This window comes from Hyperoodon ampullatus (genome assembly GCF_949752795.1).
Source record: "Hyperoodon ampullatus genome assembly, chromosome: 12".
In the NCBI taxonomy this organism is placed as follows: Eukaryota; Metazoa; Chordata; class Mammalia; order Artiodactyla; family Ziphiidae; genus Hyperoodon; species Hyperoodon ampullatus.
In genome coordinates this window covers 29,701,967-29,720,422 of record NC_136925.1, presented here as the reverse complement: position 1 = coordinate 29,720,422, position 18,456 = coordinate 29,701,967, and the positions used below count along the sequence as shown (strand labels likewise).

The 18,456-nt window shown below is 35.7% G+C and overlaps 1 pseudogene across 1 annotated transcript in view; it reads right to left on the bottom strand.

Moving 5' to 3' along the window:
- Positions 1-18,456, bottom strand: part of LOC307061527 (peptidyl-prolyl cis-trans isomerase E-like) — a 180,308-nt pseudogene that overhangs the window by 33,485 nt on the left and 128,367 nt on the right. Inside the window, exon 3 of the transcript in view lies at positions 16,377-16,471. The product of the transcript in view is annotated as a peptidyl-prolyl cis-trans isomerase E-like (transcript). The remainder of the gene's footprint in view (positions 1-16,376; positions 16,472-18,456) is intronic.

The window sequence follows — 18,456 nt, the reverse complement described above, 5'->3', positions numbered from 1 at the left end:
CACCACCTTCACAAATAAATTTTTCTGTATAATATTCCCTCAGCAATCTCCACTGAAGTTGGCAAATGAAAATCACTTACACTGTTACCTTCCCACAAGACATCTTCATTTGATCAGAGACCTTCAAACCCTTGAAACAAAGGAGTAATAAATTGTAGAAATTTTTAGGACCAAGAGAGGCAGAACATGCATGTATTTCATTATGTCATATATGCTAGATACAGAGGAGATGTTTTTTAAAAATATATTCTGTCATTCACATGACTGCAAACTCTGATATCTACTCTACTACTTCTACCTTTGGGAAGGAAGAATGTATTGGGAAGTTTTTCACATGCCCTTCCCTTAGAGGTTACCCAGCTTTTACTTAAATATCTCCAGTAAGAGAGATCTCAGCAATTACCAATGTAACTCATTCTTTGAACAACACTAGAAATTACTAAAGCTTCATGTTGAGGCTAAATCACACTACCTGAATTTTCTACACATTGATCCAAGTTTTGCCCTCTGGATGACAGACACCAAGTCATATTATTCTTCTATCCTTGGAGATTTCAAATATTGAACAACTATAATGTTTTATCCTTTCCAGACTAAACATCTCCAAAACCTTCAAATCTTCCTGCTAAGACAGAATTTTATGCCCTCTTACCATCCCAAGTGTTCTTGAATACGCTATGGTTCAATGTTTCCCTAAGTCTCAGAGTTTGTTTTCTTAGACACAAATTCTAGGTCCCACCCACATATATCATGATCCAATAATTCTGGGGTAGACTTGGCAATTAAAATTTTTAATTTTCTCCCAATAAATTCTGATACTAATCAATGCTCTGGATTATTAATATGTTTCCCTGAACAAAGTCATAACTCTAGTTGAAGGCTACCTGGTTCAAATAGACATTTTATCTCCTTGATTTCAAGTACTATACTCCTATTGATAGAGTCTAAGATTGCATCATAATTATTAGTATCACCACTTTCGGTATATAGCAAATAAAATCTCTGGGAGGTATCTATACCATCGTCTTATGCTCATGCCATTGAAGAGTTCTACTAAGGTACACTGCTGATAAGTAATCACTCTCATTTTTATAGCCTCTCAGCTGCATTTTAGTTTTAGATTTTTCAGTTCAATAAATGTTCCAGAAAAGCAGATCCTCAGGTAAGACATGTGTCTTAGCCAGTTTGGCCTCATAACAAAATACCTAGACTGGGTATTTCTTAAGCAACAAAAATGTATTTTCTCACAGTTCTAAAGGCTGGAAGTGTGAGATCAGGGTGCCAGCATGGCTGAGCTCTAATGAGTGTTCTATTCCTGACCTGTAGACAGCTGCTTTCTTGGTGTGTGTTCACATGGCCCTTTCTTGCTGTATGAGTGTGGAGAGAGAGGGAGCAAGCTCTCTGTAGTCTCTTCTTTTAATAGCAATCCCATCATGAGGACACCACTCCGATGACTTCATCTAAACCTAATCATCTCTCAAAGGCCCCCATCTCCAAATATCATCACACTGGGGGCTTAAGACTCCAACATATGAATTTTAAAAAGACACAATTCAGTCCATAGTAAAGTATAAACTTTCCCATAATTTGTGCCTTCATAATTGTATGAATGGTCCAACACAGGAAATAACAATGTTCATTCTGTTCCCTCTCACTACTCTTTTCCTCACATTTTTAAATTAAGGCTCCAACTCACCAATATCAAGTAAGCTTCCAGGATTAGCTCTGCCTCTCCTCTACTCATATATATTCAATAAATACTTGAACTGGTTTTGGGTGGTCATATGTAGTATCCATTTTCCAAGGGTAAAATTCCTTTAGTAAATCTCTACAGTACTAGGTTTTATAGACTTCATGTGGTAGGTGATCAGTGAATGAGAAATTACTCAAAAGAAGTTAGTAACTTTTTCTACTGTGTCATTTTCAACCTTAACTTCTTTTAAAAAATGTTTATTAAGGGTTTATTAGGTGCCAGGCACTGTGCTAGACACTGTGAAGAAGCAATGAATAAGACGTACATGCCCTCCTTTATAGAGCTGAAAGCCTACATAGGGGGACATGTATTGAACAAATAATCACAGAGATAAATATATAATTAAAATTGTGATAGTCATTGTGAAGGAAAAGTAGAATGACAGACTATAATGGGGGCCTAATTTAGATGAAGATTCAGGGAAGACTTCTCTGAGAAAGACGTTTTAGGAGAGACCTGAATAATGAACAGGCAATAGCTAGGCAGAGGGACAAATTCCAATCAGAAGAAATAGGACAGGAAAAGACCCCAAAGCAGAAGCACAGCCAGACCCTTTGTGGAAATGAAAAAAGGATATGTGACTAAAGTGAAAGGGAAAGTGGATCATGATGAGGCTGGAGAGTTATACAGGGACCAGGTTATACAGGAACTAGCTAGAAATCCAGATAGAGGGCTTTAGATTTATTCTAAATGTATTTCATAGACAGTGAAGAGCTACAGCAGGGAATGCTCACTTTTCAGAAGCTCACTCAGGGCTACTACATATATGCAAAATATGTTGATAGGACACAAGAAGAAATACAGAATCAAGTTTGGAAGTGTCCATTGTAGATGGTTCAGGAGACAAAAGATATTTGCTTAGACTAAATGATGACAGTGGATATTTGAAAAAGTAGGCAGATTTGTAATATTATGTTTTAGAGATATATTCCAAAGGAATCAAAAGGGGGTTATAGAGTTTGACACACATTTGCTTTCATAAAATGCCCTCAAACTGTATGTATTTTCTATAACTGCTAAGACCCATGAAGATATCTTTATGCCTAATTGCCTCTTTACCTTTTGTCTAATTGTTCATTTCAAGCAGAAGCTAGATTTGCTTAACTGTGCACAATAAACAGCACAGCACACTACCCATATTATGGTTTGTTCAATTCACTTGATAATGTTCTATCTAACAAGATTTGGGAGTTCTTAGTGAGTCAGAATAATAAGTATTGAAGGAGAGTGCCATAAGAGACAGATTTTTAATTCAGTTCAAAAGAACAAACCTAACACTCTCTTTAAATGTCATTTTTTCCTAAAAGTTAATGTCATTTTTGAGTCTGGAATGGGAACCTCATAAAATTAGCCTTAAATATAGTCTTCTGGCAACCACTAATATCTCTAACCTCAGTGAAACAAATCTCTAAATTTGCAATGAAAATATAAATGCTCTTTAATGCTGCAATAGATTTCTATATGAAACATGCAGGATTTCCAAATATACATAGGATGTGTAGGATAAGTTTACAAAATAAAAATAGTCTAACACACAGATTCTTACTGCATTTGAATATGGGAATATGAAACTTCTAAACTGTATACTCAGAAAAATATCACATGGGAAAAAATTAGTGTTAAAATCATATAACATCCTTTAACTTTTAAAAATCATGCTAACTTTTTCTCTCTCTGAGAATGTCAACTGAAAAAGAAATAAGTTGAATTCATAGCTGCAGATTGTTTTCAATGTTTTCCTTGCTAGAAAAGGGATATATATTTTTAAAAAGAAAATAAGAGGAAAAACCTAGTCAAGAGGAAAGAGATTCCAAAAAGATTTATATATATAAATATCATATCTTCTCTATCAATCCACATTCCAATTTCAACCTTGATCATTTTCTTCATGGCCAATAAGCACTAACCTAGTGTAAAATAGTATAGGAAGAGTATATGCATACATGACAGATAAAATACAAGATGCACCCATTTTGGGTGTTTCTATCATTAACTGCTGTTGCATAAACTGAACATACAATGGGCTGTGACACTGGATAAATCATTTGTTTCCACTTGTTATTGATGGCATTTCATAACTCGTTTGGGGCTCTGCTTTGCCCCGTCACTCGTGAGTTATGAGGTCATCAATCATGACTGGGAATAAATGATTTATGTAAGTCACCCTATTGTATATTTCAGGTAGAGTATACAATAAAACACACACTATTGATTTCTAATATTGTTGCATTATGTGTATCATGTGTGTTTGTGAGACTGTGGTCTTGTGTCATCACTGCCTATGAAGTGTTAAAATAAAAAAAAATAAAAAAAATAAAAAGAAATGTTAAAATAAATTATGAGAAGAGAAATGCACAGAAATGATTTAGAGAATTCCCTTTTTAATTAAGATCTTGCTAAAGCAATTTTAAAATCTCCTTGAATTAAAAACACACTGTCTCAAGGAAAAGGAGTTGTACTTAAGGACATGAATTCAATATATAAGGTCATGATTAGGAAACAGAAAAGGATGGAGAGAAACCCTTTGAACAGAGCATATGCCACCCTGAATAACCTTCGGACACACTGAGAACACAGTTTCCACTGAGGAATATTTTGTATTTGAACACTTGATAGGATCAGTGGCTTAGTAACAAGAATATCAAATACGAAAAACTTCTTCCAGCCATTTTTAGAGAGGAAAGAGGTAGAGTGGGGAGCCAAAACCAAATTGATTGCTTTCATTGGTGAAAGCTCAGCTCCTTTAACTATAACTGAGGTTGAGTTTGGAAGAATCCACAAGCAAGTTTAATTAACATATTAATTGAAAATAAACATAAAGTGACCAGGAAAATACTCTTATCTGAACGGAGTTCTTTCAAAAGGATACGGCATCTTAAGAGATTGGAAAATCTCTTTTGCTTCCTTCCTATTTCATCCGCCAACTGACTTTTCCATTTTTTTTCCTGATGAGCTTAAAACTATCAACATGGTTTAAAAAAACAAAACTACAAGAAAATGAAAAGAAATTTGAGGGAAGCAATCAAAAACATTGAAAATCAAACCTAGAATAAAAGCATCAAAAATCCAGGAGCTTTCAGCTATTTGCAATTATGAGAGTAATTGCTATTTTAACATGTTTTGCTTGTTCCAAAGAAACTCTGGTTCATAAGCTGAAATTCAAAGAGTTTAAATCACAGCAAAATCTTTCAGGAGCTGATCAAGACTAAATATACAATCAAAACAACCTATTATCTACATATTTTAGCTGATTAAAAAAATAAAGTGCCTCTCTGAGCAGTATTACACAGAAGTTGTTGACCACCTGTGTTCAATTCCCAGTGATGATAAGAAAATAACTATTTAATCTGAAGTATGAAGAATTTAGGTCAGATATGAAGAAAAAATTCTTTATCTTACAGGAAAGTATTAAGTATTGACATTATTGAGTATAGGTGTAGAATTTTCTTTGGAAATTTTTAATAGTAATTTCATTTTTTTAGAATGATTTAAATTTGTCCTAATCTAATGGCCAAGGGTTACGTTATAAACTCAAAATGATTTCTCACAATTCCTATCACTGCTTAATTCTATGATGATACTAATTAATTAAGAGCACTGTTGTACAAAGCAACAGCATAAGAGGATTGGGGATTCAAAAGTGAGAGTTGGTAGCTTTAATGACTAGTAAGGTGATATATGAGAAAGTGAGTCAGAGGTCTATGGTCTAGCTAAAAATCCTTAAAGTTCAATATTATTTAAAAATATTTCATTTAAAAATTTTTAATCTAGATTTTTTTCTAAGTGTTCTTATTAAGTATGAGTTCTTAACCTATTGTTTTGAATGAGCTTTAAGGGAGTTCAAGAACTACCTAAAATTGTATTAAAAATTGTATATAATGAGCACATATGCATGTTTCTGGGGAGAACGCTTGAAACATTGCTAAACTTTATCAAGTCCAGGTCCAGACACAAACAATTTAAAAAAAAAAAAAAGACTAAAACCGCTGTTTTGAAAGGCTGTCATTCACAATCAAGTCCATTATCCATCTTTCCAAATTGTTTATAAAATTCCATTTTTTTAATGTCTCTCTCTCTCTCTCTCTGCACCCGCCCCCCCATGCCCTTGATTCATTTTGGCAATTGGTCAGAAGGAGGTATTTAACTCTGTGGCTAACTCTGCTATCTTTCAAGAGCCTTTGGGTAAAACCTTGGTTGTAAATTCTATAGCTTGAACTTGTCACATACAGTAACTTCGTTTCTTGTGTGCAAATATCAATTAAATGTGATTTCCCTTCTCCCCCACAAATAATCAACGAGTAGCTGCTATTTAAATGTGGCAACTCATATGGAATCTGAATAGTCATTTAAGAAAAATTTTTTTTTTCTCCTTGCCTAAAACTCAGGGTAAACCTTGTAACGTTTTAATTTCAGATTTTACATAAAATGTGATGAGATGTGGGAAGATTATCATAATGAGGAGGCTACACAGAGAGGTACGCAGTATAATTAGGGTGGATCCTTGCACATTTGAACAGTAAGTGGCACATGATAAATTCAGGCTCTTTTTAAAAAGAAATTTAAAAAGGGAGAAAGGGAGGGAGGGAGGAAAGAAGGAAAGGAAGGAGGAAAGGGAAAGAAACAGGTTATAAACCTTATTTAATCAGTTCAGAGCTGTTTTAATGAGCTTGTTCCCCAAACATTAGAAATGCTGATGGAGCCACAGCCTATATATTTGGTAGTGTACCAGGTTGGGTATGAAGAGACTGAGGACTTAACCCCAGCTCTGCTCCTGACTCACTGAGTGACCTCAATCCAGTTAACCCATCTGTTGTTTTTCAGAAGGTGATGACTTGAAGACTGCCTAGCAATTGTTGTGCATTAATGGGGTGACAGTCAGAGGGAGACGCCTGGGGCAGGAGAGCTTCAGTGAAAGGAAATCAGCCTTTGCTGCTCTGCCCAATCATGTCAGCACCACTGCTCTTTGAGGGGGCTTCCTGCCATTGTTGCTCCCTGCTCCAGAACACCCCATGCTGCCAAAGACACTGCATGGGATCACTTTTAACAGACAACCTCATTTTCAAATTTCCAGACCACTAAATCAAATGAACCAGTGTACGGGTAATTTTCTTAAGGTTGCCAAAGAGATGCATAGAAGAGATGCCTATCTTGGGAACAGAGAATTACAGCAGGAGTCTCACTTTGTGATGATTGGAAAAGAAAGTACATCAGAAAGCAGCTTCTTAAGTTTGGGAATTATTTAGATTTTAAATTGTGTTTTGTTCTACATCAAATTGGATTAGATTCCTTGAATCTTCTAAGACTTTGATCCAGCCCATTTCACATTTACAAATTAAAAAGCAGCTTTGGCAGTGAAAATCATTTAAGATACAACAAGAAAGCTTTGAGGGGCAGATTTAGCCTAAAGGCCCATCCACTTGCACAGTGTCTCATACCAACATGTTTGTACTTTGAGAAAATATACTCAATTCCTATAATTCTAAACATTCTTCAATAGAGCAGCATGCATTCATGAAACAGCTGTACACCTATATTCCTTTATACTGTATCATATTTCTGAAGCCAATAATAATTTATTTCATTGGGATTAAGAAAATCAAATTTTCAGGGTATAAAAGTGTTGTACAAATGCAGATTAGTTAAAATATTAACCAAATTTTAACCAAAGTTAAAATGAGTCTTGTCATATATTTGATAACCTAATATGTCCATGACAAGTATACTCACCCTAAATAATCATGTGGAAGTGAGGGCAGTGAGGAAGAAGAGAGGAAGAGGGCTAAACATTCAAAATCTAGAACTTAGACATCAACGAATTTGGCTGAGCAGTGATTTTAAACAGAAAAAGTCACTGATCACTTTATGTGTGAGCAGAAAGTTTGAACCAAAATACAATCCACCCAAACTATAAAGACTAGACCAGGCATCCCTTAAGAAATAAAAGGATCACCAGCTACCCCCAAACAGAATCCTTCAGCGCAGTACAATCCAGCAACTTTCCAACGCCACCATGTGTGTGCGGGGCTTCGTCAATAGGGTTTTTAAAGCACTGCTATTCTCAAGATAGTGCTCACTACATGAACGCTAACATAAATCAAAAATACTGGCGTGTGTTCCCTGTAGTCACTGCTGCTTAATCCGCTTACTCCAACCCTTCCCACCTTCACACAGGGTCATCTCTCCATGTAACCAACATATTCCCCTTTCAAACATCTTTTCTTTCATGAAGGTTTATAAATGCCTTATTGATTTTTCCACACAAGGCCAGTCAACTTCTGACTTCACAAGAAGAGTTGAATAAAGTGGCTGAACCCACTGCTGTTTCCCTACCAACATAACTAAAGTACTACTGCCCAGTTAATTTTAGTTTTACTAACTGAGCTGGTCATAGAATAGCCATCATCAGTCTCAGAGTTCCCAAAGGACAAAGACCTTTCTGTGCTCCTGTCTGACTACACAGCTACAAAACCATTGTCCAAATGACTGCATAGCTAGCTTGATTTTCCTCCTGGTTTCAGTCCTGGTTTCAGTCCTTGCTAGAAAACAAGAAGCTTGATGCAGATTCTGAAAACATTCTTTTGATATCTGATTATCTTTTCAACAAATCAGTTAGTCAAAAAAGATTCTGTCCTGTATCTTTTGCATTTTTAAAACATATTAGAATTAAGATTATAAACTTAAAAATGTTTTTGTCTCTGATTTCATTCAAAATTTTTCCACAATTTTTGACTAAATATTTTCTTATCTTTTTATTATTATAGGTTTAAAATTTTTCTACTTCATAGTTGTAATTTTTATTTTATTTATATCATTTCGCCCATAATGTATTCTTAGTCTCCACTTTCTTTAAACAAAATTGAGTTTTCAAAAATGATTTGCATCAAATTTTTCCTGCTTTAGAAATTGAATAGTATAAGGCAAAACAATTACACACATTTTATGTATACATATAAAATGGAAAGTAGTAAATGAGTTTACACAGCTGCAAAATTTCTACATTTTACTTAAAGTAATACAATATTAACCCTAATTAAACTGTGAAAAATTAATGATGTATATTGTAATCCCTATAGTAACCATTAAAAATATATGTGTGTGTGTGTGTGTGTGTATACACATATATAAATGGAATTCTAAAAACATTTCTAGAGTCCAAAATAAGACAGCAAGAGAGGAACAGAGGAATGAAAATCAGAGGAGAAACAGAAAACAAAATTTTTAACAACCTAAATCCAAAGACATGATGAATTATATTAAAGGTAAGCAGATTAATAATTCCAATTAGGGCTTCCCTGGTGGCGCAGTGGTTGAGAGTCTGCCTGCCGATGCAGGGGACATGGGTTCGTGCCCCGGTCTGGGAAGATCCCATATGCCGCGGAGCGGCTGGGCCCGTGAGCCATGGCCGCTGAGCCTGGGCGTCCAGAGCCTGTGCTCCGCAACGGGAGAGGCCACAACAGTGAGAGGCCCGTGTACCGCAAAAAAAAAAAAAAAATTCCAATTAGACAGCAGAGATTGTCAGGATGGATTTGTTTAAAAGCAAGACACAAGTCTATGCTTTCTATATGAGATGTATTTTAGATATTAAGACACAGATAGCTTAAAATTAAATGGATGACAAAAGATATATCACTGAAACAGTAAGTACAACAAGGCTGGAGTGGCCACCATAGCAGCTTTATTTATAATAGACACAAAATAGAAAGCCTATATTCTGTAAAAAGGGGAGTGTATAAACAAACCAAGATTCATCCATACAATGGAATACTACTTGGCAATAAACAGGGACTACTATTGATACACCCAACAGTATGGATACATCCCAAAAACATTATGCTGAGTAAAAAAGTTTTACACAAAACAGGACATACTGTGTGACTCCATTTATATTCCATTCTAGAACAGGTAAAACTAATCTATGGTGGAAAATATCAGAATGGTATCTGTTTCAAAGTTGCTTGGGGCAGAGACTGACTGAGAAAGGACGTGAGGGAATTTTTTCCGGGGTGATGATAGTGTTCTAAAGCATGGTCATGGGGATGGTTGGTTACACAGATAGATGCAATTGTCAAAACTCAATGAAAGTACACTTAAGAATTGTGCCTTTCATTCTATGTAAATTTTACACCAAAAGAAAAAATGTAAACAAGTATTTAACACTAGTTAATGATATGCATGGTAGGTGTTTAGGGGAAAATGTACTGATGTCTGTACTTTCATTTGAAAGGATCAAAAAAAATGAAGAATGTAGGAATAGCTAGATGGATATATGTCGGATAAAGCAATAGTAAAATGTCAATAGTCGCATCTAGATGGCAGTTATATGGTGATCACCATAAGATTCTTTCAACTTTTCCATGTTTGAAATTTTTCTGAACAGAAGTTGTAAAATTGCAGGTAAAAAGAAAACTAGGAGGAGAGAGGGGGAGGGATATACAGAGGGCTAAATCTTATCTGCTTTCCTCTTTAAAGTGAAGAGACAAAATAGTCTGAAGCAAATAAAGCAAAACATTATGATTTTAAAGACTCTAGTGTAGGATTAATGGGTATTAGTTATATTATTCTCTTTTCTCTCTTCTTCATATCTTTCTTCATGTTTAAAATATTTCATAATTTATTTTTTTTATAAAATATAAGTAGTGGAATGAATGTAATGCAGAAGGGGCAATGGACTGAGTTCTGAGACCTGGCATTTTAGTCTCCACTCGGTCATTACCGGCTGTGAACCTGGTTCAAGAGATGAAATCTCTCTGGGCCTCAGATTCTTCATTTATAAAATAAGAGAGTTGAACTGAGTGATATATTAGAGATTCATTTTCATCTCTACAGTTCTGTAACCATAAATATGCAAAAATAAACAAAAGTTCATTTTTTAGGAATTGCCTCCTGAGAAAACATTATACATTAGACAAATACTCAAAAAATTAATTATAGAAGTGGTCAGAGAATAATTTCGTGTATAAGGAAATTATGACCTTTATGTATTTACTCAACCTAAACCCAATAAAGTAATATATAAGTGGGGGGAGAGGGGAACATATCACTAAAGAGCCCAAAACCCAGAAAGAAAAGGGAGCAAAGTTTAATATTTAAGACATGATTTCTACTATTTAGTCTTCCAATAACTTGGAGTCTTGGAAATTCCACTTTAAGCCTCATTTGCTCATCCCTACAACATAGGGGTGAGAGTCAAAGACCCTTAAGAATATTGCCAGTTCTAAGATTCTATGATTAGAATTCTGTTTGAGTTAAACATCAGTGAGTGTATATTACCAAAATTTTACCTATCCTCTCATAACCATTAGTACCTCTCCCTAAACATCTTACTTAGGAAAAAGGTGAACAGTTTACTATGTAAAATCTTTGTGGAGTAGTGTGACTTTTTTGAGAGCCACAGCAGAGTACTGTCATTATCAATCCATACCACACAGCTACCCAGAATTGGCGCTGCCAGTGAATTACAGGCAGTGGACAAATTAATCTTGCAAAACTATTGGGATTAAACTTTTCAATGTAGCATTTTCTGGCTACCAAATGAAACTTCTATCATCTTTAAAAAAAAAAAAAAAAAGCAGTAAGAAGAAATTCTTGCACTCAACACTTATCCGTGCAACTTATCCACTACATCTTCACGACCATATTCTTTAAGGAAGAAAAGGATGTCTAAAAAGTAACAACTACTGCTACTTCTCAAAAAAAAAAAAAAAAGACAGCTTTTCTTCCTTAGAGTAATGTTGTTCGTAATCATTTCTTATTCTGTGAACGTCTTATTTTGAATAAAAAATTACTAAATCCTACATGGTAAGGCAGCATTTCTTACCTGAAAGACAAATCTTTCAATATTTCTAAGATCATCTCCCTTCTCAAAAACTGAAGTGTTATGTCCATGGAGAAATTTATCTTTTTGGACATACAATAGATTGGGAGCAATTTCTTCTTTTTCTTCCTTCTCTCCTTACTACTTTCTTAGTTCCTTTTCCTTTCTTTTTATTTCTCATTTTATTTTTTTTATGCCTAACTTAAGTTTATCATTTCTCAGTGTCCTAATATGGTTAACACTTAAGTCTTCCTCAAAGGAGTCTAGTAGGAACGCATTCCATTGTGCAAAAGAGCTTTTCCCAAGAGAGCTATAGAGGAAACAAAAGGATCTGAAGGAACAAATCTATTTTTCTGTCATTACGTACCTGAAAGGAACCTGCCACTAGAAGAAAATCTACTTAGTTCTGCAGTATAACTAATTGTACATGTTTAGACAAGAATCCCTAATGTTCAAAGAAACTACATTATGCCATAGAGTAGGGCCATTTTTCATTTTTAAGAGTTGATATAAGCTTCAGGTAGCTGTGGAGTCCATTTGCCCATTGTACACAATAGTTTTATGAAAGCTAAGAAACCAAAGGCGCATGGAGAATTGATAGCAGCTACATCCAACAGATGTTGAAAAACAACAGTGTGAGTTTTATATTTTTGCTTAATATTCTTCATGCCCATCTCTAGTCTAAATGCATTTCCAAAAAACTTGGATGAACTTTTATTCCACTGTTTTTAAGCCCCAAGAAAGACATAAATTTAACAATAAACATTAACTAGAATGGCCCAAGGCAAAAGTATCTTTTTTTTTCAAGGGGCAAGCAGAGCCAAATTAGTTGGCTCTCCCAAAATCAGTCTGTAAGGTGGAAAAAAGAATGTTAATATTTCTGTGGCTTATATTTCTTTGAGAGGGAGGAAAGGCGGACATATTCCCTGTGTTTCTCATACAGTTTAAGCTGTGGTTGGTTGGACTTGGTGAGGTGGAGATGGAGAGCAGCATGAAGAATTTTTTCTAGGAATATTCTAAAGGTCATGAGATTTCTGGATTATCCAGAAAAGATCTGGAACTGTTACCTATCTCCTATCCCCATTCCTTATAGACATATCCACTTCAAAGAAGAAAATCCTGGTTCCTCTAATATGGCAGTGTGTAGGAGATAAGTTCTGTTATCCCACACATCACTCCTCTAAACCTCTCTAAACTCAAATCAATATCTATTATATACACATATATAATACATAACTTCTTTATTCCATCACTTTATAGCAAAGAAGATAGGAGAAAATAGCAAAAAGAAGGGGGACGCTTAATGTGGCTGCAGGGCCTGTGTGTTTAGGTAAGGCAGGAAAGGAAGGCTGCTAATCAAAATAGACTTGGGGACTGCCTTTCTGGGTGAAGCTGCCAGATCCCTTCCATGCTGGTAAAGGGACTCATGCTAAATGACGATTGTCTTCCTGATAAGTTGTGTACCTGATTATCCAAAAATGGTTACTAATGTCTAGATATTCTTTCTATCTTACCAAGAAGCCAGAATCTGCTAGGGTTTTTTTTTCCCCATCATTTTTATCATAATTTGGATTCATAATCCTTTTACTAGACATATTTCTCCTCCCTCCCCACTGTTTTCACAAACAGTTCCAAAAGGGGAACAAACAAATCATCTGAAGGGAACTAATTATGGATCTGGAAAAACAAGGCCATTCTTAGAGACACACAGAATCGAAAAGATAGATTGCCTGATATGTTGTATCTCCCAGTTTTAAATTGAAACTATGCTGAATACTATTAATAACAAGCTAAACAGAACACAACAGGAGCATTTACAGTCCAATTATATTATTAATGAAAAAATAAACTATTTCCTCTATGTCACAAAATGCTATTTTCCAAATAGATGCATGCATTTTCCTGGTATATAACTATGCCTTCTAAGAAATTTATTTTATGAAACATGCTGTTAAATGTGACTGTTGATAGAAACTGTGTTTAAAAATTCTAAAGACACAGGTTAGCAGGTGAGTCATACTCAAAAAATAAAGCTTGGAGAAAATGCTACACATATTGCAAAAGAAAAGGGACTCAAAATGGAAGAATTAAGCAGCCAAAATGCATATATAAACATTTCTTTCTCTTTTCCTCCTTATGAGCAAATAGAATATGGCTAAATATGACATTCAATTTGTATTGTCTTTCTAGTCAGAGGTCAAACGATCCCTGAGACATGGCTTTGCTCTCAACTGGCAACACAGAATAAAAGCACTTTTCAGACTCTTACCAGGAAGTACAATCTTGAACCCACAACTACTTGTCACAAATTAAAAGCTGGATTCATAGAAATGTCATTTTTACAGAGCTGCCCAAATTTTTTGGAGTCCCAGTATTTCTTTAGTCTTTGTAACAATCTATCCCTGGATTAGGTTAGACCACCAGACATAACCGGAACCTTCTACTGACCACATGCAGGGCTTCTCATCACACACATATAACTAATTTTTCAGTGACAATTGTCGGGGAAAGATTCTAAGTTTGATGAGGACAAGGGATATATGTTTTGCTCACAACCATTTTCCATTTGCTACAGTGCCAAATGACACACAGGATGACTACTGAATGAACAAACAACCTTGGAATTGCTTCCACTGACTTGCTTTACCAAAATGCTACATAGCATATAACTAGTTTTCATCACACTGATGTGTGTGTTGACCATAGGCTATGGTTAAGGGACATATTTCCCTGAATTATACAATGTTCTGTCTGAGAAGATCCAGGAGATAAACTCCCCATGAGCCTGTGTACCTGGAATAGCTGCAGGTGCACTATGCAACTGCAATAATCTCCTAAAGAATCAGTTTATTCTCTTGATTCTGGCTCCGGGCATCTTGGAATAATTGTTTCCATCTTTGTGTTGGTTGTTAGAAAGCTGAGGACTAAATGTGCGGCCCACATCTAGCCAGTTCATAGGGCTTCACAATGTGCATTCAGTGCCATAGTTACACTCCATGCACTGTCCTTCCCGTCTCTGGTTTTTCCTTGGCTTCATTGCCCTCACTTCGTTTTAAATTTATGTTATATATCTTTGTAAGCCATGTTAATTTCTTTCTGAATCAAGGTGGGACATAAATAAATTGATTTTTCCTTTCATGTAGAAGTTATTAACTTTGCTGAAGAAGAGAAGGGGCAAAGGAAGACAAAATAATAGACTTTGGCAATGTATGGCTGATTTTAAGAGACCTTAGGGATACCCTGTGAAGAGAAGATACTATTTCTATCCCACATTGTATAGTTTTAGTTTTATGTACAGCACAAGGCAATTGCACAATGTCAACCCTTTTTATTGTTACATCCATTATTTTAATGCTACAAAATATTTAAAAATAAAAAACAAAGGAATGTAATTGGACCAGAAGAAGCTTAGATTTTACTTATGGTTGGAACATTAGGAACAAGGAAAATTGAAGAAACTGTAAACACCTATGGGAAACATTGGTATCGAGTAGACAGAATGACCTCTTGCTGCTGAATTTTGTTTTGAGATATGGGGTCCCTCCCCATACTCCTCTCTTTCACAGAGTGAATTATCAATATTTCATGAGAGGTAGATTCTCATGAGATAGAGAAATAGACGAATGTTAGATAGAAGCAAATAATCACAATTTTTCTAAGAACTAATACTTGAGTTGAATAGTTTATTCAGAAGTGCAGTTGCATTGTATCATGCTCTGACAAAATTATGATAATAGTCAATCTGAACATAGACTATTTCTGTGTTTGCTATTGCTACCCCTACATCTATATACCAAGTACATTTAACTAAAAGGAAGAAACAATGACAAAGGAACACACACACACACACACACACACACACACACACACACACACACACACACTGTCATCTGCCCCTAAATAGCAAAGACATCTCTGCCATGCCCATCTCTGCTCCAGGTTCAGGCAGAGAAGTACTGTCAGTCTATTTTAGCACACTGATTTAAATTCTGTATGTCTTTATAAATGCAGTTATCATTACCATTGTTGCCTTATCACTCTCCATGATTGCTTTCTTTCAGTCAAGAACAAAGGCAGTCTGAATATAAATGTTTTGTCATAAAACTGCTATTCAAACAATAAAAAAGGTTATAATAGTACTAAAAATAATTTACCCCCAAGACTACCACACAGACTGGCATTGTGCAGACTAAGGGCCACAAAGCACCTCCATCCACACTCACACTATCCTTTGAACTCTTCCACTGCATCTGTACTCACAGCTGCATTATTTTAAAGACAATTCAGATATCATCACATAGTTAGGATATCCAGAACCATATTAGCATAAGATTTTTTAAAAGACACAAGTTATTTTTAGCAATATTATCATTACTGTACCTAAGAAACATGGGATAAGTTAGATTGAGAGTTTGTGTCTTTCAAAGAGAAAGTCACTTTTAAATTTGTTAGTTTGGGGGAAGATGGATAAACATGTAGCATATATATATATATACGCTAATGTACATACATATACACACACATATATATCCTATACACACATATATACACATCACATGTAGACCCATATACTTATTTAGTATATACACATATATATCATACACACATAAATCATACACATAAATATCACATGTACATACACACATGAACACATATATCCTATATATATCATACATACACACACACATATAAAATCTTTACTCTGAAAATTCTTTTGTTGGCATCAGGACTGGCTGTGCACTGCCACCCAGGGGCAGGCTACAACATTTTAAGACTGGTATCTTGCCAAAAGTCATTCAAAGTCATTACCGAATACATCCTGGACGGTCCTTCATGGTAGCTGTTAGCATTCCCATTGCATTTCTCTGTAGCTTTGGTGTCATTTCCCATAGCCTGAATGCACACTGCAGAGAAAGGCAGAAAAAGGGAAGAGAGAAAAGAATGCCAAACAAGCAAAAGACCACCAAGAAGGAAATAAACAAATTATACTGACAAGACTGACAAGAAGGAATAAGAGAGAGGGAAAGAGGGGAAAGAGGAAGTTTATCAGGGCTTCATTCCCACTGCTCTGGGTAAATATCCCTCCTTGCAACAATAAAGACAAATAAAGTACAAAGAAAGGATAAAACAGAAGATTACAGACCTGGACGCTGTTTGATAAATGGCACTCTACTTCACTTTGCTTATTGTGTACTTTATACCTCACTCCTGAATATGGAAGAGAATTTTATTAAAGATTTAGCCACGGTGGTGGTGGTGACTGGCTCACAGTAATTTTCCTACAAAGTAGTTTAATCTATCACAGGGCAGACAGTGCACCTTCTTACCATGTATCATATCTGTCTATTGAGTAAGTGCTATCCAAATCCAATTTCTTTTCATTTTTGGAACCTGTGATGCATATTCAAGATACACTTTCATTTTGTCTTTGTCCTAAACTGGGTGCTGTATTGAGATTGAGGTGGGGGGAGGGAAAGTACTAATAAAAAGGAAATCTGCACTCTATGGTTTCTATATCATTCTTGTCATTTTTTGTATATTACAAAAATAAATTACATAATTTCAATGGCATATAATATTGGTCACATGTGGAATCACCAAGAACTTTCATATTTATGGATATGAATATGAAGCACCACTGATTATGGAATGAACTTAGAAAATCATTGCAGTCAATTTCCAGTTTTGAGCTTTGTGGAGCATATAGGGGTTGTTCCATTCAATAATGAGATGACTCGTGCAATAACAGGGAAACTGTTCCAACCAAAATCATTCAGCAGTTCATTATGTGGTAAAATGTAAATCCAGAAGTGTCATAAGCAAGGTGCCTTCAGAGGGCTCTGTTATGGAATCACAGAAATTAGAAAAGCCCCGTGAGGTCACTCACTTCATCCGTATCTGGTAACAGAGTGCTCTCAGCAAAATATTTTCAAATATAGAGTCCATGCTCCCATCATGAGATTCTACTATTTCTCCTTTCATTGCATTTCTTTATTTCACTGCGATGAACTGTTTTCTAACCTGACAACTGTTTGCTTTAATTGTTATTGGTCTTTTTGTAACAAATAAGCCATTCTGCCCTTACCCAGCTGTAACAAAATCTTTCACATTACTGTTATATCCTATTTATAGGCTCCCTTTAAAACTGACCTTACAGGGGCTTCCCTGGTGGTGCAGTAGTTAAGAATCTGCCTGGCAGGGGACACCGGCTCTAGCCCTAGTCCGGGAAGATCCCACATGCCGCGGAGCACCTAAGCCCGCGAGCCACAACTACTGAGCCTGTGATCTAGAGCCCGCGAGCCACAAATACTGAGCCCACGTGCCACAACTACTGAAGCCCGCGTGCCTAGAGCCCATGCTCCGCAACAAGAGAAGCCACCACAATGAGAAGCCCGCGCACCACAAAAAAGAGTAGCTCCCGCTCACGGCAACTAGAGAAAGCCCACGCACAGCAACAAAGACCCAAGGGAGCCAAAAATAAATAAATAAATAAATAAATTTTAAAAAACAACAACAAAAAAACTGACCTTACACATATCTTTTAATTATAAGGCTAATTAGCATACAATTTGGCCAGAAAATTTTACATTTAGAATCACAAACTATTATTGTTATATAGTCCCTTGGAGAACCGAGAAGTCCCAGACACAGTCAATTCCCATCTACCAGCAATTTACAAGGTACATCTCTTCAATTTCCAAGCTGTTTCCACCTTCAGCATCTTGGACCCTTTCTTGTTTGGTCCCAAATACAAACATAAGATTTTGGAAATATTAAAAGTAGCTCTTTATCAGGAAAACTTTGACCCCCCTCCAATCGTGCAGAGGTCCTGCAATTTAGAGATGAGAAAATAACTGAATCCCAGAAAGTAATTTGTCTGTCTGGTCAA